A 22,823-nucleotide genomic window follows, 5' to 3' on the forward strand; every position below is an offset into this window, starting at 1 on the left:
AGTAAGTATGCCATTTACCCTCATTAAATTTTAATAAAATAGAATTAACCCACTGAACTAGTGTTCTAATGTCACACTAAGTTGGGAATTGTTGATGCAAGCCACAAATATCAGGAAGCAAACTAAAGACAGGTGAGCATGAAAGAATTCTGATGGCCATAAGGCAACCAAGTATGTTAAGTAATTCCATGAAGATGCTGAATATAAAAGTTAATATTTGGGAGCTCTAGGATTTTCATATTCTTGTTGAGTCACTAAGTCATGTCTGACCCTTGTGACCTCTTGGACTATAGTCTGCCAGGCTCCTCTGTCCATGGGATTTCCCAGGAAAGCCTACTGGAGTGGATTGCCATTTCCTTCTCCATAAGAACCAAAAAGGATATTTATTATGAGGATTGGTTAATGTCGGCTCATGCAGTTATTGAGGTTGGCAAGTCTAAAATCCTCAGATCCCCTGTCCTACATCAAACTTTCTTGCCAGAACCAGAACCAGTGCCTCAAAAGTCATCAGGCAAGATAATTCTCTCTTTTAGACGGAAGGTCAGCCTTTGGTTCTATTCAGGTCTTCAACTGATTGGACAAAGCCCACTCACATAATGAGAACAAATCTGCTTTACTCAGTTTCACAATTTAAATGCTAATCTTATACAAAGACAGCCTCACAAAATCACACAGAATAATGTTTGACCAAATATCTGGGCCCTCCATGAATTAGAAACTGCAGCCCAGTGTCTTCGGTATTATCAGGCCTTCTAGATGATTTTCATGCATACTAATGTTTGAGAACCACTGACCTATGTGATTCTAATGTAAATTAAATTCAAGAAGCATTATTGTGTTTAAGAGTTTGATTTATATCTTGGTTCTATCAAGAACTACTCTCATGGACATACACATAGGCACACACTCACTCACTCATATACATACACACATCCTGATGGAGAAATGAACTTCATGTAGGGCATATGTGGCATTTTTCCCCCCTTGTGGCTTTCTTTATTTTATTTTTTTTAATTTATTTTTTATTGGAAGATAATTTCTTTATATACTTTTGCTGTTGTTATGTGGCTTTTGTTTATAATATTTGGTCTGCTCTCAGCTTAATCCTCTGAAAAATGTATATCACACTTTTAGCCACAGACCCTCAAGTAGGCCATGTCCTTTCAATAGTTTTATAATTCTTTCATCTCTTAAAGATTTCTTCTCATTGTTTGCTGCTTTACAAACAATTATTTTCTTTCAAGAACTGTTTCAAAAGTCACAATATCATTGAAATCTTTCTCAACTTCTCAGGCATATTTTGTAGCTCCTTATCTTTTATAATCTATGTAGACCTTAGAATAATGTTCATCACTTATACTCTCATAGTCTTAAATATACCACTTATATTTTATTGTAATATTTTTGACCTATACTACATTGTGAACATCTCAAATCTAAGAATCAGGTCTATTTTATCTTTGTTTATTAGAGTATTTCCAAATTCTTAGTAAATTCCCTGACACATAGAACTGGGTTAATAAAATTTTGTTAAGTTCATAAATATTATTTGTCTTCATTTCTCAGCCCACCTTAATTACCCAGCAACTACATCATTCACTACACATTGCAATGATCACTGTGCATTTTCCAGTTTACCTAAAATATTCTATTTCTGCTTGTTCTGTTCATTAAATGTGAGAATTCATTGTACCTGATCAATATACCAAAATGGGACTCTTTTTTATTAATTGTTTGCAAGATGATGTTATTTCCAAAGGAGTAAAATTCAGGGAGATGCTTATTTATTCACATATCTAATGAGTTCAAAAGGTTCTGATGTCTCCAGAGTTCACAGTTTAAGCAGCAACAAGAGCAACTGCATGTTTTGTACATTGATAGGAAAAATTTGCCTCAGCTTCCTATTTCATGTTTCTCTCACATTATCTACATAATTGCAGTCCAGAAACCAGTGTATACTTTTTTTTTATTCATTGAATCTTTCTTGTTTTTCTCCTCAATTTTTATGAAAGCATATTCAAAGATTAGGATCCACAAATTTCAGATTTAATCCAATTGTTAACTGCAGGCATTGGAAATTAAATTTAGATTTTATGAACTCATTCCTTGTTTCCTTTTAATCTGAAGTTAATTTTTGTTAGCAGCTGCAGCTAACAACATAAAACCTTGTTACTGAAGAGTGGGTGGCTTTAAGTCCCTTTGGTTACTTTACATTCTTTTGTTATTGTAAATGTGCTTACTTTGATACATAAAAGTTGTCTTCCATAATGTGTTCACATTAGCAATTTCCTTTTGCACAAAAAGGTTCATAATGAGACCTTATACATTAGCCTACAGAGAGGATAACACACAAAAAAATTGGCATCGCTTTTAACCAATGATCAAAAGTAATACAACAAAATACTTTTCTGAAATTTTTATTTATACATGCAAGGGCCAGTGTATTAGCTAACTATAGCCATATGATAGATTACTTCAAAACATCAAAAAGTACTTCAATTTTTTTCTAAGACTTAAAATAAATTTATTGACTCACTTATCTGAATATTCCATAGATAAATTGAGCTTCAGACTTACCTTTATTAGGACTCTTATCTCCATTTCTTTGTATTTTTTTCTGCATTCCCTTTTATCATATTTTGATTTAAGGTTGCTATATTATAGTATCAAGCAACTAGTACTATGTTAACTTTTACTATGTTAATAGGGTGAATGCCACCTTAAGTTGGTACACACTCAGCCTCATTCAGACTGCAATAAATTGTCACTTTGGATAATAAGATGCTGCGTTATTTAATCTATTTATAAATTAGTCTCCATTCACTTTCTTTAAAAACTATGTTTAGTACATGAACTGTGCCCATAATTTAACTGCTTAGTATGACAAAAGATATAGAATTGTTCATATTGGCTCAAGATTTTCAAGATTCACACTTTTATTTTCACTTGCAGTCAATTCCATTAAAATCTCTTGGATTCTACATATAAGGAGGAGGCTCATCAAGCAATTATAACATTTAATACATTTTATTTTTGTTACTGTTTACTTAATATGTCAATACACTGAGACATTACTCTTTACACTATCCCAAACTCAGTATCAAATTCTAAAATAAGTAGAACATACTAGTTTATTCAAGAGAAACTCAAATAACTCAAACGATTATATATATCCTGCTAAATATGTATTTTTCTGACAAAAGCCCAATAGTCAAAGCTATGGTTTATCCAATAGTCATGTAGGGATGTGAGAGTTGGACCATAAAGGAGGTTGAGCTCCGAAGAACCCATGCTTTCAAACTGTGGTGCTGAAGAAGACATTTGAGAGTCCCTTGGATTTCAAGGAGACCAAAACAGTCAATCCTAAAGGAAATCAACTGTGACTATTCATTCAGCATCAGTACATGTATGCTGAAGCTGAAGCTCCAGTACTTTGGTCACCTGATGTGAAGGGCTGACTCATTGGCAAAGACCCTAATGCTGGGAAAGATTGAGGGCAAGAAGAGAAGGGCGCAGCAGAGGATGAGATGGTTAGACAACATCACCGACTCAATGAACATGAGTTTGAGCAAACTCTGGGAGATGGTGAAGGACAGAAAAGCCTGGCATACTGTAGTCCATGGGGCCTCAAAGAGTCAGACATGACTTCATGACTGAACGACAACAAATATGAATTTACAGTTTTCCTCTTGCCACAATTTTTAATACTTCTTCCAATTTCTTTATATACATCAGATATTCTTGCCTCTTGAATGACATCAAATAAGACCAATTAGAAAAGAGTTTGCATGTTTTCCTTCTATCAGATCTACCAACCTACCCAGTACTAGGGGCAAAAGTCTCCATAAACCTGGCTCCTGTCAGGTTACTGTGAATAAACTCTCCATGTCATGCTTATGGCCACCTCTCTATGTGTGCTCTGAATCTTGTCCCTTCTTGCTCACTGAGGCATTGCACTATTAACAATTTCTCCACTTCCCTGTATTTTTATATTTCTTTATCTGGTACATATTTCCCCTATCCTCAAAAACAGGCTTTATTTTCTATCTGAAAATAAAATCAACTCCAGCAACCAAAACCTAAAAACCTGTCTTGATCTAGTTTCCCTCCAGGTACAACTCTAATATTTCATTCCCTTGAATGAGAAACTCCTTGAAAGAATTGTCTATATTCACAGTCTGCCATTTCCCTTCTCTCAGTGTCTTTAAAACTCACTCTAAAAAGATTTTTATCTTTGTTATGTCACAAAATTACTCTTGTCCTTCATACGGTAGAAGCCCAAGTAAAATTCTCATATGTCCATTTTCTCAAATCTTTGTAGTATTTGGCACAATTGACAAGTCCTTCAAAACAAGCTCTTCCTTTAGCTAAAGGAAACTATATTCTTAATCCTTCACCAATTCTTCATTGCTCCATTCACTGAATTGTGATGTATCTTGATTTTCAGACCTCAGACTTTTCTTGAATTATTGCCCAAATAATGTCATTCAGTCATATAGACTTTTGTAGTATCTACATATTGATGACTCTTGATTTTAAATCTGTAGCAGCTTGGTCACTTTATCCCTGAATACCACATTAGCTACTCTAATATCTTCACTTAAGAGGTCTCAAACTCAATATAAATCAAATAAATCTTTTCCTCAAAATCTAAAAACCTAAAATCTGCTCTGTAACAGACCTTCAGTTCAGTTCAGTTCAGTCACTCAGTCGTGTCCGACTCTTTGCAACCCCATGAATCACAGCACGCCAGGCCTCCCTGTCCCTCGCCATCTCCCAGAATTCACTCAGACTCAAGCCCGTCGAGTCAGTGATGCCATCCAGCCATCTCATCCTCTGCCGTCCCCTTCTCCTCCTGCCCCCAATCCCTCCCAGCATCAGAGTCTTCTCCAATGAGTCAACTCTTCACATGAGGTGGCCAAAATACTGGAGCTTCAGCTTTAGCATCATTCCTTCCAAAGAAATCCCAGGGCTGATCTCCTTCAGAATGGACTGGTGGGATCTCCTTACAGTCCAAGGGACTCTCAAGAGTCTTCAACACCACAGTTCAAAAGCATCAATTCTTCGGCGCTCAGCCTTCTTCACAGTCCAACTCTCACATCCATACATGACCACAGGAAAAACCATAGCCTTGACTAGACGGATCTTAGTCGGCAAAGTAATGTCTCTGCTTTTGAATATACTATCTAGGTTGGTCATAACTTTTCTTCCAAATGATGATCATATACTTCAGTTTCTATGTATATCACCCAGAGTCATATCTGGCTCTTCTCTTTCTGTGATGCTGCATGCCCAGTTCATCAGACACTTCTCTTCAGTTCAGTCACTCAGTCATGTCAGATTCTTTGCAACCCTATGAACTGCAGCACTCCAGGCCTCCCTGTCCATCACCAACTCCCACAGCTTACTCAAACTTATGGCCATTGAGTCGGTGATGCCATGCAACCATCTCATCCTCTGTCATCCCTTTTTCCACCTGCCTTCAATTTTTCCCAGCATCAGGGTTTTGCCAGTGAGTCAGTTCTTTCCATCATGTAGTCAAATTATTGGAGTTTCAGTTTCAACATCAGTTTTTCCAATGAACATTCAGCACTGACTGCATTTAGGATTGATGAGTTGAATCTCCTTGCAGTCCAAGGGACTCTCAAGAGTCTCATCCAACACCAAGTTCAAAAGCATCAGTTCTTCAGTGCTCAGCTTTCCTGATAGTCCAATTCTCACATCCATACATGACCACTGGAAGAACCATAGCTTTGACTAGAGGAAACTTTGTCAGGAAAGTAATGTCTCTGCTTTTTAATATGGTGTCTAGGTTTGCCAGAGCTTTTCTTCCAAGGAGCAAGTGTCTTTTAATTTCATGGCTGCAGTCACCATCTGCAGTGATTCTGGAGCCCAAGAAAATAAAGTCTCACTGTTTCCATTGTTTCCCCATCTATTTGCAATGAAGTGATGGGACCACATGCCATGATCTTAGTTTTCTGAGCTGTTGAGCTTTAAGCAAACTTTTACACTCTTATCTTTCACTTTTATCAAGAGGCTCTTTAGTTCTTCTTCACTTTCTGCCATAAGTGTGGTGACATCTGCATATCTAAAGTTATTGATATTTCTCTTGGTAATCTTGATTCCAGCTTGTGCTTCATCCAGTCCAATATTTTGAACGATGTACTGTGCATATAAGTTAAATAAGCAGGGTGATAACATACCGCCTTGACGTACTCCTTTTCTGATTTGGAACCAGTCTATTATTCCATGTCCAGTTCTGACTGTTGCTTCTTGATCTGCACTCAGATTTCTCAGGGAGGCCGGTCAGGTGGTCTGGTATTCCCATCTCTTTCAGAATTTTCCACAGTTTGTTTTGATCCACACAGTCAAAGGCTTTGGTATAGTCAATAAAGCAGAAGTAGATATTTTTCTAAAATCATCTTGCTTTTTTGATGATCCAGCGGATGTTGGCAATTTGATCTCTGGTTCCTCTGCCTTTTCTAAATCCATCTTGAACATCTGGCAGTTCGTGGTTCACATACTATACTGTTGAAGGCTGGCTTGGAGAATTTTGAACATTAATCTGCTAGGGTGTGAGATGAATGCAGTTGTGTGGTAGCTTGAGAATTTTTGGCATTGCCTTTCTATGGGATTGAAATGATAACTGACCTTTTCCAGTAGTGTGACCACTGTTGAGTTTCCCATATTTGCTGGCATATTGAGTGCAGCACTTTCACAGCATCATCTTTCAGGATTTGAGCTAGATCAACTGGAATTCTGTCACGTCCACTGGCTTTGTTAGTAGAGATGCTTCCTAATGCCAACTTGACTTCACATTCCAGGATGTCTGGCTGTAGGTGAGTGATCACACCACGGTGGTTATCTGGGTCATGAAGATCTTTTTTGTATAGGTCTTCTGTATATTCTTGCCACGTCTTCTTGATACCTTCTGCTTCTATTAGGTCCATACCATTTCTGTCCTTTATTGTGCTCATCTTTCATTAAATGTTCCCTTGGTATTTCTAATTTTCTTGAAGAGATCTCTAGTCTTTCTCATTCTGTTGTTTTCCTCTATTTTATTGCATTGATCACAGAGGAAGGCTTTCTTATCTCTCCTTGATATTCTTTGGAAGTCTGCATTCAAATGGATATATCGTTCCTTTTCTCCTTTGCCTTTTGCTTCTCTTCTTTTCTCAGCTATTTGTAAGTCCTCCTCATACAACCATTTTGCATTTTTGCATTTCTTTTTCTTGGGGATCATCTTGATCACTGCCTCTATATGATGTCAGGAACCTCTGTCAATAGTTCTTCAGGCACTCTGTCTATCAGATTTTATCCCTTGAATCTATTTGTCATTTCCACTTTATAGTCATAAGGGATTTCATTTAGGTCATACCTGAATGGTGTAGTGGTTTTCCCTGCTTTCTTCAATTTAAGTCTGAATTTGGCAAGAAGCATTTCATGGTCTGAACCACAGTCAGCTCCCGGTCTTGTTTTTGCTGACTGTATAGAGCTTGTCCATCTTTGGCTGCAAGGAATATAATCAATCTGATTTCAGTATTGACCATCTGGTTATGTCCATGTCTAGAGTCTTCTCTTGTGTTCTTGGAAGAGGGTGTTTGCTACGACCAGTGTGTTCTGTTGGCAAAACTCTTTTAGTCTTTGTCCTGCTTCATTTTGAACACCATGGCCCAATTTGCCTGTTATTCCAGATATCTCTTAATTTCCTACTTTTGCATTCCAGTCCCCAATAAAGAAAAGGACATCTCTTTTGGGTGTTAGTTCTAGAAGGTCTTATAGGTCTTCATGGAACTGTTCAACTTCAGCTTCTTTAGCATTATTGGTCTTGGGTATAGACTTGGATTGCTGTGATACTGAATGGTTTGCCTTGGAAATGAACAGAGATCATTCTGTCATTTTTGAGATTGCATCCAAGTACTGTATTTCAGACTCTTTTGTTGACTATAATGGTTACTCCATTTCTTCTAAGGGATTCTTGCCAACAGTAAGTAGATATAATGGTCATCTGAGTTAAATTCAACCATTCCAATCCATTTTATTTCCCTGATTCCTAAAACATGAATGTTTACTCTTGCCATCTCTTGTTTGACCACTTCCAATTTGCCTTGATTTATGAACCTAACATTCCGGGTTCCTATGCAATATTGCTCTTTACATCATCAGACTTTACTTCCATCATCAATCACATCCATCACTGGGTGTTGTCTTGCTTTGTCTTCATCTCTTCATTCTTTCTGAAGTTATTTCTCCACTGATCTCCAGTAGCATATGGCACACCTACCAGCATGGAGATTTCATCTTTTAGTGCCTTTTTTGCCTTTTCATACTGTTCATGGGATTATCAAGGCAAGAATACTGAAGTGATTTGTTATTCCCTTCTCCAGTGGACCACATTTTGTCATAACTCTCTACCATGACCCATCCATCTTGGGTGGCCCTTCACGGCATGGCTCATAGTTTCATTGAGTTACCGTAGGCTGTGGTCCATGTGATCAGTTTGGTTAGTTTTCTGTGACTGTGATTTTCATTCTGTCTGCCCTCCAAAGGATAAGGATAAGAGGCTTATGGAAGCTTCTTGATGGGAGAGACTGACTGAGGGGAAAACTGGGCCTTGTCCTGATGGGCTAGGCCATGCTCAGTAAATCTTTAATCCAATTTTCTGTTGATCTGTGGGGATGTGTTCCCTCCCCATTGTTTGACCTGAGGCCAAACTATGGTGTAGTTAGTGAAGATAATGGCGACCTCTTTCAAAATGTCCCATGCAAGCACTGCTACACTCAGTGTCCCTGACCCTGTAGCAGGGCACCGCTGACCCACACCTCTGCCAGACACTCCTGGACACTCACGGGCAAGTCTGGGTCAGCCTCTTATGGTGTCACTGCCCCTTTCTCCTGGGTCCTGGTATGCACAAGGTCTTCTTTGTGCCCTCCAAGAGTCTGTTTCCCGAGGCCTGTGTAAGTTCTGGCAGTTCTATGGTGGGGTTAATTGTGACCTCCTCCAAGAGGGTTTATGTCATACCCAGGTCTGTTGCACCCAAAGCCCCTTCCCCTGCAGCAGGCTACTGCTGACCTGTACCTCTGCAGGTGACACTCAAACACTACTGTTAGCTTAACTTTAAAATATATCCATGAGGTAATAACTTCTTCCCATTTCCATCACTCCTACCCCTGTCCAAACAACCATCATCCCCCACTAGAGCATGGCAATAGCTTTCTAAATAGTACTTTGAACTTAACCCTCACCTCCTTTCATCTGCCAGTGTTCCTTTTAAATCATAAATATATCATGTAGTTCTGTTTTCAGTATGGTAAAATACTCCCAAATAAATTAAAGCTACACTACATGACACTTATGTAGGATGTACCAGTACACACACATGTGCACACACACACACACACACACACACGCACACTAATATTGTGTCAAATAAAAGGTAAGCATAAGATATATCTTCTGTTTTAACTTTAGTTCTTGGTAGACGGAGTGAAAGTGTTACCCATCAGAAACTGTGTACATGACACTTCTTACATGTCATTTCAGATCACCTTAAGCTCAATGACTCTGACAAGTGGGAAATGGAAATTAAAATAACTAAAGTTAAGTAGGTAAACATTGTTATTTTGAAATTTTTTAGAAAGAAAATTATCTCAAAGGAAGGTCTAAGACTCAATTAGAAACAATAACAAATAAAAAGGTACACATGAGAACACTGAGTCTTTAATAACATAACATGTCAAATTTAATGAATTAACAAAATCATAGGCATCATCATAGCATTACCATAACTTATAGGTAAAAAGTTGTGTGAGCTGATTGGAATTAAATCATTTAAAATTTATTTAAATGTTTGGGAAAAAAGTAAAGATTCTGATTGTTTTTAGATTTTCTGGAGTTACATGAGCATGTTAATGTTTGCAGATTTTAAAAAATTAGCATACAAATGTAAAATTAGAGGGGAAGTATAATAGGAATAAAACCTTAAGCAATCTACTGGAATGTAAAATTACAAAGAGCTAAAACCAGAAAAGTTTGGACAAATTTGAAGTGTATAATAAAATGGTAAATATATATGTATTGCATATATATATATATAAATAACCAAAGTGGCATAAATATGATAAACAAACAACATTACCATACCATAGTGAAATAAAAAAGATATCGTCTTCATGCTACTCATAATAGGCACATGATGAAATATAAAGATATAGAAAGTTCTAAAATAAGAGGATACAATAAAACAGATAATTCTAACCAAAGTAAATCTGGCAGAACTGTGTTAGTATTGGAAAAAAATATACTGTAAATCATATAGAAAAATATACTGTAAATCATATAGCTATCAGGATGGTAAGACCGTCAGCCCATATTAATATGTATTTTGTATCACCAGGATCTTCCCTCTTAGCTTAGCCTGTAAAGAATCTACCTGCAAGGCAGGAGACCTGGATTTGAGTCCTTGATCAAAAAGATCCCCTGGAGAAGGAAATGGCAGCCCATTCCAGTATTATTGCCTGGAGAATCCCATGGAGAGACCAGTCTGGCAGGGTGGAGTCTACAGTGTCACAAGAGTCAGACACGACTTAGTGACTAAACCGCTATCTTGTATTATCAGAGTGAAGTAATTATATGGAGCTTGTATGCACCTAATAAAATATCTTAAAAAATAAGCAAAAACCAAAGCATGAAGAAAACTGGTAATGGATTTCTCTCAGAAACATTATACGAAGCAGATCAAAAAGTTAGTAATAACAAAAGTATTTCAAAGAACACAATAAAAACGCATATTTGACTATATAGAGTGCAGTAAATTTTAAAAAATCATATCATTTTTCACACATGAAACAAAATATACCAGCATTGATGACATATGAAAGCACATTGAAATTTGACCAAAAAAATGTGTTTATACAAATTCCATCCTTTGAAAAACACAATCAAATTGTTAAAAGTCAATGTTATTTGTAGGCTAGTGGGGAGAAAGGACGCACACTTCAACAAACAGAGGTATGTCATCTAACTCTGAAAATGAAAATTTATCTACATCCCAACTGTAAGCAATACGCATTTCCAGTTTGTGGAAGATGAAAATTAAACCTTAAATGAAAAGTAGGATAACCTAACTACAACTTTGAAACAGAGAAAGTTTTATAAAAACACAAATTGTAAATCCCTTAGTGGATGACATTGATAAACAAAACTGAAAATTGTGCTTACTTGGTAATTAGAAAATAATTTGAAATAATAAATGAAGATGTGTATATATACGTGTATGTATGCATATAGGGATTTCCTGGTGGCTCAGTGGTAAAGAATTTTCTGTCAGTACAGGAGACACAAGAGTGATAGGTTCATCCCCTGAGTCAGGAAGATTCCCCTGCAGAAGCAAATGGCAACCGACTCCAGTATTCTTGCATGGGAAATCCCATGGACAGAGGAGCCTGACAGCTATAGGCTATGAGTCCATGAGTTCTCAAAGGGTCAGATACAACTATACAACTTATATGGGCATGAGCACATATTCATATATATCTATTAATTTATGGATAAATTAAAATAATTGTGCTATTTTTGGATTGGTATTACAAGATATATCAGATATTTTGACATCAAGTATATATTCCATTTAAATGATAAAATAAATACTAATTTAAGAACCACCTACCGTGAAAAATAAATTTTACATGTGCCTCACTGTGACATTCCTCTCCATTCCAGCCAAAGTTCATCACTATTGAATTTTATATTATCTATTCATTTGGTTTTCTTTATAGTTTTACCGAATGCAATTTAGCTGTTTATCTACATTTATATATATAACTGCATCTTTATATTTATTAACTCATGGGCATTGTAAATTAAATGGCATAATATTCTATGTACATTTTTTTGTGTGTGTGATTTTTTTTTGGTTCTGTGTTTTAACGATTCATGTATACAGAAAAGTACAGCAGAAATTTATACATTTTTACTATGATGAGAAAAATAAATCAAATGTAATTAATGCATGTAACTTACAATGGCTTTGGGCTGTTTTCTCATTTTCTATAGCTTCAGGTATTATTAATATTGCTGATATAATGCTTTAAACATATTTGTCATTGCAAATGTGAAAAACCTTTTCTGCATATACCACTTTGAGTGCACCTACCAAAGTGCTAGAGTGCACTTCTAGCATATATTTCTGGAAGTATTCTGAAATATTTTTCAAAAGGAATATTTAACATGTATTTTATAAAGTATGTAGTATGTTCAGTGATTGACTCAGAAATTAAGGTGTATATTTAATATGTGAACTAAAGATCTTTGAACCAAGATATTTCATTTTATAAAGAAAAAAATTCCACTTTCAAATATGCTTGTATTCAGTTGCAGAATTCAGTTAACTGTCCTGTCTCACCTTTTAGGCTACTTGAAATTGTAAGAATTTAAAGGTTATAGAAAATGTATTCTAATATATTGTATGTGAATTGGAACACATTTTAGAGATGTTTTAGTAAATGTGGACTGTTCTAGCTTTTTTATGGTTTTCCTTATATACACTTTTCTATTTTTACTTCTATATTTATTGAGGACATTGATTAGATCTAATTAATTATCACTGTAATATCAATAAATCCTTGCATTATCATAGTAAGCAGTAATGTACAATATTTAAATCTAAAATAAGGCAGGCTCTAGTTAGATTCTGTTTATGTTCAATATAAGTAGTTGGAACTTGGGAAATTATTTAACAAAAATATTACACATTTTCTTATCTGTAACAAAGGATTAGACTAAGAATTAAATGAAGTATAACTTCACCTAGTGTCTGGCATATAGTGTCATAACAAATGACAGCTCTTATCATTATCATAAATATGAATGAACTATACGCTAAATCAGTGTCAGTCATTACTTGTTACATCTTCATGGGGCTTGAGACAAAATTACATTTTGGAAAGCACTAGAAAGTAGCATTGGAAATGCATTTCTATAATTTTTATATATAATGATAAATTATTCAAGTACCTCTGTCAACATTTCAAATATAAATTTTAATTGGAGCCCTGTTAAAACACATTCATTAAACTCTCTTAACTGTGATTGATTTTATATGAAACTTACTTAATAGATGTCCATAATCAACTGCATGTTAGTAATCATAAACAGATTCTCTCTAGAATGTATGAGAATTCTATTCTCCTTAACTAAGAGATATTTTTAAAAATGTGGATAGGTGCACAGGGATGACCCAGAGGGATGTTATGGGGAGGGAGGTGGGAGGGGGGTTCATGTTTGGGAACACATGTACACCTGTGGTGGATTCATGTCAATGTATGGCAAAACCAATACAGTATTGTAAAGTAAAATAAAGTCAAAATGAAAATTTAAAAAAAAAATTCTCACAGCAAAAAAAAAAAAAAAAAGAAAAGAAAAAGAAATGTCCTAAGATATACAAATCTTGTCACATTTCAGTGGGCTTTCAAATGCACACTTCCATGGTTATCACATCCTTATCAAGCTACTGGACATTTCTGTAACCTCAGAGAAGTTCTCCTCTACAGTGAATTCTCTTACCCTTTACACCTCAGAGGTAGCAATATTGTTATTTATTTCTGCCACTTCTAGAATTTCATATAAATACAATCAAAAAGTATAGAAGATTGGGTTATTGTTGAGTCACTAAGTTATGTCCGACTTTTTGTGACCTCGTGAACTGCAGCATGCCAGGCTTCACTGCCCTTCACTATCACCTGGAGCTTGTTCAAACTCATGTCCATTGAGTCTGTTATGCCATCCTACCATCTCATCATCTGTTGGCCCCTTCTCTTCCTATGTTCAGTCTTTCCCAGCATCAGGGTCTTTTCCGAGTCTGCTTTTCACATCAGGTGGCCAAAGTTCTGGAGCTTCAGCATAAATTCTTCCAATGAATATCCAGGGTTAATTTCCTTTAGGATTGACTGGATTGAATTCCTTTCTGTCCAAGGGACTCTCAAGAGTCTTCTCCAGCACTACAATTCAAAAGCATCAATTCTTTGGTGCTAAGCCTTCTTTATGGGTCATCTCCTCACATCCATACATGACTACTGGAAAAGTTAGCTTTGGCTATATATGGACATTTGGCAAAGTGATGTCTTTCCTTTTTAGTATGATATCTAGGTTTGTCATAACTTTTGTTCCAAGGAGCTGCTGCTGCTGCTGCTGCTAAGTCGCTTCAGTCATGTCCGACTCTGTGCGACCCCATAGACAGCAGCCCACCAGGCTCCCCTGTCCCTGGGATTCTCCAGGCAAGAACACTGGAGTGAGTTGCCATTCCCTTCTCCAGTGCATGAAAGTGAAAAGTGAAAGTGCAACCACTCAGTCGTGGCTTCACGACTCTTAGCGACCCCATGGACTGCAGCCTACCAGGCTCCTCCATCTGTGGGATTTTCCAGGCAAGAGTACTGGAGTGGGGGTGCCATTGCCAAGGAGATAGCATCTTTTAATTTCATGACTGTGGTCACCATCCACAGTGATTTTGGAGCCCAAGAAAATAAAATCTGTCACTGTTTCCGCTTTTTCCCCATCTATTTACCATGAAGTGATGGGACCGTATGTCATGATCTTAATTTTTTGAATGTTGAGTGTTCAGTCAGCTTTTTCATTCTCCTCTTTCACCCTCATTAAGAGGCTCTTTAGTTCCTCTTTGCTTTCTGCCATTAGAGTGGTATCATTTGCATATCGGTGGTGGTTGATATTTCTCCACTGGCAATCTTGATTTCAGTTTGTGATTCATCCAGCTTGTAACACTGTTACTGCATAAAGCCTGTATGATTTTACATAGTATAGTTTCTACTGAAAATCACATGTATAGGATTGTCAGTGTGCCCTGTGTTGTTTCTTGATTTTTGGAAACGTTTAAATACAATATTCTGCTCTCTCTTAGTCTCAGCTTTTTAAAGTTTACATAACTTCTTTAATTGTGTCTCAAAAGTACAGTTTGGCCCATGGCACCGTTCTTATTCCTGTTTATAGAGTAAATAATTAAGTTATAGAAATAACAAATAACTTTCCAAAGTTCATGTTCCTTAAGGGTTCTGGAAAGTGGCTCCTACTGAATAAGTTGTCTGAAGACAGTATATTTTTATTTACTGTGCCATCAAAAGGACTGAACACTTATTTTGAGAAATGCAGCGTGAGCATGAAATTAATAGTAGCAATAACAGAAATGTTGCATTAAGAATTCCTGGGACATTATCCAGTTTTTACCATAATAAAATGCTTCTCACACACAAAAATATGTCTGCATTTATAGGTAAAGTAATTGGCATTCAAAGAATAGAATACTAACCCTAGGGCTGAGGGAAATAAAGAAAAAGATACCAAAGAAGCTTGCTAATTTACTAATATAGATTTAGCTAATTTCATTATAGAGCAGAAATACTAGAATGAGTGTAGGTAAGCCACAATTGGTTACAAAACTATAGTGAGTTTTCCACTCTAATTATCTGAAATTAAAGTTACAGTTTTTACACACCATACTACTTTTCAGTTCAGTTCAGTTGAGGTCAGTCACTCAGTCGTGTCCAACCCTTTGCGACCCCATGAGCACAGCTTTCTTCACAGTCCAACTCTCACATCCATACATGACCACTGGAAAAACCATAGCCTTGACTAGATGGACCTTTGTTGGCAAAGTAATGTCTCTGCTTTTGAATATGCTATCTAGGTTGGTCATAACTTTTCTTCCAAGGAGTAAGAGTCTTTTAATTTCATGGCTGCAGTCACCATCTGCAGTGATTTTGGAGCCCCAAAAAATAAAGTCTGACACTGTTTCCACTGTTTCCCCATCTATTTTGGGAAATAGAAATTATTCAATTTGCATCAGTGTTAGAATCGAGCTTACTCTGAGACTGTTTTTCATGACTCTTCATCAGTATCTCTTGAGATTCCCCTGACAAAGCATACCCTACAGATCACTAGTTGTATCCACAATAAGCTTAGATTCTGTTCCCTACAGAACAGAAAATGATAGTACACCTACATACAAATAAGTATCTGTTTGATGACAGCTCTGTACTTTTAATCTTTAAGTGATAGAATAGTAATTGTACACTGGGGATATAATATATAACATTAGAGAAACATGGAGAGAGTCTGTTTCCATCCAGGAGGATTTAGTTTCCTGTGCCCAAGTATGGAGTATGGGCAAGGCTATGCCAATTCCAGAGCACAGCATGAGCAATGCAGACGTAGGGCAGTGAGAAGTGATGTTTGAAAACAGTCAAATGCTTAGTCATTCTTTTATTCTAGTATTTCCTCAAGACATAGTCTTCCCAGAATCCTTTCCTAAAAACATTTTTTAAATTTTTTAATTGAAAGGTAATTACTTTACAGAATTTTGTGATTTTCTGTCATACTTCAACAAGAATCAGCCATATATACACCCTGGTCCCCTCCCTCCTAAACCTCCCTCTCATCTCCCTCCCCACCCCACTCTTCAGCCTGTTTCAGCCCCTGTTTGAGTTCTTTGAGTCATACAGCAAATTCCTATTGGCTATCTGTTTTACACATGGTATTATAAATTTCTATGTTACTCTGTCCATACATCTCCCCTTCTCCCGCCTCTCTTCCCACCTTGTCCATAGGTCTGTTCTCTATGTCTCTTTCTACACTGCTGCTCTGAAAATAAATTTATCAGTGCCATCTCTCAGATTCCATATGTGTGTGTGTGTGTGTGTGTGTGTGTATGTGAGTATACAATATTTGTATTTCTCTTTCTGACTTAATTCACTCTGTATAATGGGCTCTAGTTTCATCCACCTCATTAGAACAGATTCATATGTTCATTAGAACATATTCTTTTTTATGGCTGAGTAGTATTTCACTGTACATATGTACCACATCTTCTTTATCCATTCATCTGTTGATGGACATCTAGGTTGCTTCCATGTTCTATCTATTGTAAACATTGCTGCAGTGAACATTGGGGTACATGTGTCTTTCCTGAAAATATTTTTCTGATACAGCAAAATAACATCTAGTTCTTCTCATTCAGAAAAGGAGCAGAGAATTTTGATGGCTTTTAAGACTGCTGATACCAATGATTAAAATTAATGATATTCTTCTTGTCTCAGGTTTATAGAACATATTTTTTTTGTCTGCTCTTAAAAGTGAACAAATACCTGGTTGAGAAGTATAGGAATAAACTAGCATATATACAATGGTTACAATAGAAAAAATGCATTTATATAGTGGCAGTTGTATAAGGTCTGAGAAGTAATTCATAACCCTGGCTTTGACAAGATAAGTCATTTAAACTGTGTCAGTTTCACTTTGGTAATTTACAAAATGAGAATTCATGCTGAATATTCTTTTTTATTATTAAAATTATAGAATGATCAAGTATGATCAATATCAGCTTCCACAAAAGCTTAGCAAAGCCTTTTTTTCATAATGTGTTATCGTGTTAGTTGCTCAGTTGTGTCTGACTCTTTCCAAAAAAGGCTGAATAGATGCAATAACTGTGATTAGTTTATATCATCAGTTCAGCTCAGTCACTCAGTCATGTCCAAATCTTTGCTACCCCATGAACTGCAGCATGCCAGGCTTCCCTGTCCATCACCAACTTCCAGAGTTTACTCAAGCTCACGTTCATTGAGTCGGTGATGTCATCCAACCATCTCATCCTCTGTCCTCCCCTTCTCCTCCCATCTTCAATTTTTCCCAGCATCAAAGTCTTTTCAAATGAGTCAGGTAGCCAAAGTATTGGAGTTTCAGCTTCAGCATCTGTCCTTCCAATGAATATTCAGGATTTATTTCCTTTAGGAAGAATAGCAGCAGAGCTACAGCAATAGTTAAAATCTTAGAAACCAAATGCTAATTGAAATATATATTTTCAGAAATATCTCAGAAGACTGCATTTAAAATTGTAGTATTTTGTAAAGATGGAAAAAAAAACACATGCAAAACTAAATAATTCATTGCAAAATGTAATAGTATATTGTTGAGGATAACCTTCTTAATAATATTAATTCTTGAGTACAGTGATATGATAAAATATATTTATTATTATGCTTTGCAATATCTTCTTTGTTGATATTGTTAAATATACAGACTTCTAACTTTGTTGTTGTTTAATCAGTAAGTTGTATCCAACTCTTTTTTTACCCCATGGACTGTAGCCCTCCAGGCTCTTCAGTCCAGGTGATTCTCCGGGCAAGAATACTGGAGTGGGTTGCAATTTCCTACTCCAGGATATCTTCCCAATCCAGGGATTGAACACACATCTCCTATGTCTCCTGCATTGGCAGGTGGATTCTTCATCACTACGCCACTTGGGAAGCCCCTTTTTCATAATAAATCACTCTAAATAAGCAAATATTTTAATCAACATTGAGCTAACTTTAAATTAATGGATCTATTTGTCTTTATAATATAAAATTAACTGATACAATACATCAGAATCCCATTATCTTTTATTTTACATTGACAAAATATCATAAGTGCCAATTCTATTAGTCATTATATTAAGCTATTCATAAATATATTAATTTTAACATTTTATAACTTTTTTCCTGTATATTTAGGTTTCCATGGTGGCTCCATGGTAAAGAACCTGCCTGCCAGTGAAGGAGACACAGGTTTGATCCTAGGGTGTTTGTCCATGGTTGTTGTACAGTCACTTAGTCATGTCCAGATAACCCCATGGACTGTGGCACACCAAGCTTCCCTGTCCTTCACTATATCCCTGAGTTTGCTCAAATTCATGTTCATTGAGTCAGTGATGCCATCCAGCAATCTCATCCTCTGTCATCCCCTTCTCCTCCTGCCTTCAATCTTTCCCAGCATCAGGCTCTTTTCCAATGAGTCAGCTCTTCTCAAATATTGGCCAAAATATTGGAACTTAATCTTCAGCATCAGTCATTCCAATGAATATTCAGGGCTGATTTCCTTTAGGATTGACTGGTTGGATCACCTTGTTGTCCAAGGGACTCTCAAGAGTCTTCTCTAGCACCACATTTTGAAGGTATCAGTTCTTCGGCATTCAGCCTTTTTATTGTCCAGCTCTCACATCTGTATATGACTTCTGGGAAAACCATAACTTTAACTATATGGACCTTTGTAGGTGAAGCAATGTCTCTGCTTTTTAGTATGCTGCCTAGGTTTGTCACTTCTTTTCTTCCAAGAAGCAAATGTCTTTTAATTCCATGGCTATGTCCATTCTAACTGTTGCTTCTTGACCTGAATACAGGTTTCTCAGGAGACAGATAAGGTGGTCTGGTGTGTCTGTCTGTTTAAGAATTTTCCACAATTTATTATGATCTACACAGTCAAAGGCTTTAGCGTAGTCAATAAAACAGAAGTAGGTGTTTTTTGTTATTTTTTTTTCCTGGAATTCTCTTCCTTTTTCTATGATCCAGAGGATGTTGGCAATTTGATATTTGGACCTCTGCCTTTTCTGAATCCAGCTTGTGTATCTGGAAGTTCTCAGTTCGCATATTGTCAAAGCCTACATTGGATAATTTTGAACATTTCTTTGCTAGCATGTGAAATGACTGCTATTTTGCAGTAGTTTGAACATTTTTGGGCATTTCTTTCTTTGGAATTGGAATAAAAACTGAATTTCCAATCCTGTGGCCACTGCTGAGTTTTCCAAATTTGCTGGCATATTGAGTGCAGCACTTTGACAGCATCATCATTTAGGTTTTGAAACAGGCTCAGATGAAATTTCATCACCTCCACTAGCTTCGTTCATAGTGATGCATCCTAAGGTCCATTTTGTTGTTTGTTTGTTTGTTTAGAATGTATGGATATTACATTTTATATCTTACTTTCTGCTATGTATATTGAGATGTATCTCTATTTTTTCTTTCTCCTTTAATGCTTTGACTTTTTAGATAACTTTTATATTTTTAAAAAACTTCCCTTATTTCTTCTCTCCCTCTCTCCTTCCTTCTTTGTTTCCTTCCTTTAAAGATGAACTAAGGTGTCCATATGTGTGTGGATTTATCTCTGGGCTTTCTATTTTGTTCCATTGATCTATATTTCTGTCTTTGTGCCAGTACCATACTGTCTTGATGACTGTGGCTTTGTAGTAGAACCTGAAGTCAGGCAAGTTGATTCCTCCAGTTCCATTCTTCTTTCTCAAGATTGCTTTGGCTATTCGAGTTTTTTTGTATTTCCATACAAATCTTGAAATTATTTGTTCTAGTTCTGTGAAAAATACCGCTGGTAGCTTGATAGGGATTGCATTGAATCTGTAGATTGCTTTGGGCAGTATACTCATATTCACTATATTGATTCTTCCAATCCATGAACATGGTATATTTCTCCATCTATTAGTGTCCTCTTTGATTTCTTTCATCAGTGTTTTATAGTTTTCTATATATAGGTCTTTAGTTTCTTTAGGTAGATATATTCCTAAGTATTTTATTCTTTTCGTTGCAATGGTGAATGAAATTGTTTCCTTAATTTCTCTTTCTACTTTTTCATTATTAGTGTATAGGAATGCAAGGGATTTCTGTGTGTTGATTTTATATCCTGCAACTTTACTATATTCATTGATTAGCTCTAGTAATTTTCTGGTGGAGTCTTTAGGGTTTTCTATGCAGAGGATCATGTCATCTGCAAACAGTGAGAGTTTTACTTCTTCTTTTCCAATTTGGATTCCTTTGATTTCTTTTTCTGCTCTGATTGCTGTGGCCAAAACTTCCAGAACTGTGTTGAATAGTAGCGGTGAAAGTGGTCACCCTTGTCTTGTTCCTGACTTTAGGGGAAATGCTTTCAATTTTTCACCATTGAGGACAATGTTTGCTGTGGGTTTGTCATATATAGCTTTTATTATGTTGAGGTATATTCCTTCTATTCCTGCTTTCTGGAGAGTTTTTATCATAAATGGATGTTGAATTTTGTCAAAGGCCTTCTCTGCATCTATTGAGATAATCACATGGCTTTTATTTTTCAATTTGTTATATAAAACTCCTAGAGGAGAACATAGGCAAAACACTCTCTGACATAAATCACAGCAGGATCCTCTATGATCCACCTCCCAGAATTCTGGAAATAAAAGCAAAAATAAACAAATGGGATCTAATTAAATTTAAAAGCTTCTGCACAACAAAGGAAACTATAAACAAAGTGAAAAGAGAGCCTTCTGAATGAGAGAAAATAATAGCAAATGAAGCAACTGACAAACAACTAATCTCAAAAATATACAAGCAACTTATGCAGCTCAATTCCAGAAAAATAAACGACCCAATCAAAAAATGGGCAAAAGAACTAAATAGACATTTCTCCAAAGAAGACATATGGATGGCTAATAAACCCATGAAAAGATGCTCAACATCACTCGTTATCAGAGAAATGCAAATCAAGACCACAATGAGGTACCACTTCACACCAGTAAGAATGGCTGTGATCCAAAAGTCTGTAAGCAATAAATGCTGGAGAGGGTGTGGAGAAAAGGGAACCCTCTTGCATTGCTGGTGGGAATGCAAACCAGTACAGCCACTATGGAGAACAGTGTGGAGATTCCTTTAAAAATTGCAAATAGATCGGCCTTGTGACCCAGCAATCCCACTGCTGGGCATACACACCGAGGAAACCAGAATTGAAAGAGACACATGTACCCCAATGTTCATCGCAGCACTGTTTATAATAGCCAGGACATGGAAACAACCTAGATGTCCATCAGCAGATGAATGGATAAGAAAGTTGTGGTACCTATACACAATGGAGTATTACTCAGCCATTAAAAAGAATACATTTGAATCAGTTCTAATGAGATGGGTGAAACTGGAGCCTATTATACAGAGTGAAGTAAGCCAGAAAGAAAAACACCAATACAGTATACTAACACATATATATGGAATTTAGAAAGATGGTAATGATAACCGTGTATGCGAGACAGCAAAAGAGACACAGATGTGTAGAGCGGACTTTTGGGCTCTGAGGGAGAGGGAGAGGGAGAGGGTGGGATGATTTGGGAGAATGGCATTGAAACATGTATAATATCATGTAAGAAACGAATCACTAGTCTATGTTTGATGCAGGATACAGGATGCTTGGGGCTGGTGCACGGGGATGATCCAGAGAGATGATATGGGGTGGGAGGTGGGGGAGGGTTCATGTTTGGGAACTCATGTACACCCATGGTGGATTCATGTCAATGTATGGCAAAACCAATACAGTATTGTAAAGTAAAATAAAGTAAAAATAAAAATTAAAAAAAAAAAGAACAACTAAGAAGCATTCCGAGAACTAAACGAATAGTAGATTTTGTTTTACATAACAATGGAATAGGTTTGGTATTATTTTGTTTAATCCACTGACAGAAAACACCTCACATGAGTGGGAGTATCTGATATTGATAGTAAAACTTTACTGGCCACAGAGAACAAGTTGTAGCATATTTTATCCTTTGTCTTCTGGGAAAAAGATTTATAAGATTGAAGATATTTTTTTCTTTAACTTTAAGTAAAATTATCTAGGATTATATTTTTTCTTTGAAAAATATTTTTTAACCTAAAAATTTATCTTCTTTAGTTGTTGTAGTAGCACTCTGATTTCCTACTTTTTTAAAAGCACCTATGTCGTGTAATACATAAATTTTCTTAATGTATAATTAAACAATGGATAACTTAAATATCCACTTTCTTTAATATTTTATGTATATGTATTTTATCCTTTTGTTCTAATATGTTTTGTTTTTGCCCTCTCATTAATTTTCCCACTATGAATTCTATATTTTTAGCTTTGACATATAAAATAAACCAAACATTTCTTTTCTTATATCTCATAACTAATAAACCTACCGAAAAATGGTAAGACTGCACTTTAGAAATATTTTAAAATAG

The 22,823-nt window shown here is 36.2% G+C and overlaps 1 protein-coding gene across 3 annotated transcripts in view; it reads left to right on the plus strand.

Annotated features, from left to right (window-relative positions):
• Positions 1-22,823, plus strand: part of CDH18 (cadherin 18) — a 604,406-nt gene that overhangs the window by 524,755 nt on the left and 56,828 nt on the right. The gene's annotated exons all lie outside the window — the stretch shown is intronic.

This window comes from Capra hircus, chromosome 20, assembly GCF_001704415.2.
Source record: "Capra hircus breed San Clemente chromosome 20, ASM170441v1, whole genome shotgun sequence".
Lineage (NCBI taxonomy): Eukaryota > Metazoa > Chordata > Mammalia > Artiodactyla > Bovidae > Capra > Capra hircus.